We start from the raw sequence: 248 nt of genomic DNA, 5'->3' as shown, positions 1-248 counted from the left end.
TCAGAACAGTTTAGGGATCAAATGTGTTTTTCCTATAGATTTCTGAAAAATGGTATTATGAAAAATGGTCTTCCTTTGCTTATATTTGATTCAATGATACTTTTTCGGGGACCTTTTCATAATTGTTAGAGCAAAGTATTTAAAAATACAAGTTATAAATGACTTTGTGCAGAGACATGACCAGGTTAGCAGACAGATATAACGTTTAGATATGCAAATAATCAAAACACGCGAATAATAGATTTCCT

General features: G+C 30.6%; 1 protein-coding gene across 1 annotated transcript in view; it reads right to left on the bottom strand.

Moving 5' to 3' along the window:
• LOC119593985 (failed axon connections homolog) overlaps positions 1–248 on the bottom strand; it is a gene marked incomplete in the record, with an annotated part of 6,487 nt that overhangs the window by 5,028 nt on the left and 1,211 nt on the right.

Source organism: Penaeus monodon, chromosome 33 (genome assembly GCF_015228065.2).
Source record: "Penaeus monodon isolate SGIC_2016 chromosome 33, NSTDA_Pmon_1, whole genome shotgun sequence".
Classification (NCBI taxonomy): domain Eukaryota; kingdom Metazoa; phylum Arthropoda; class Malacostraca; order Decapoda; family Penaeidae; genus Penaeus; species Penaeus monodon.
The sequence above is the reverse complement of the archived record's forward strand: the minus strand, read 5'-3'. Positions and strand labels throughout refer to the sequence as shown.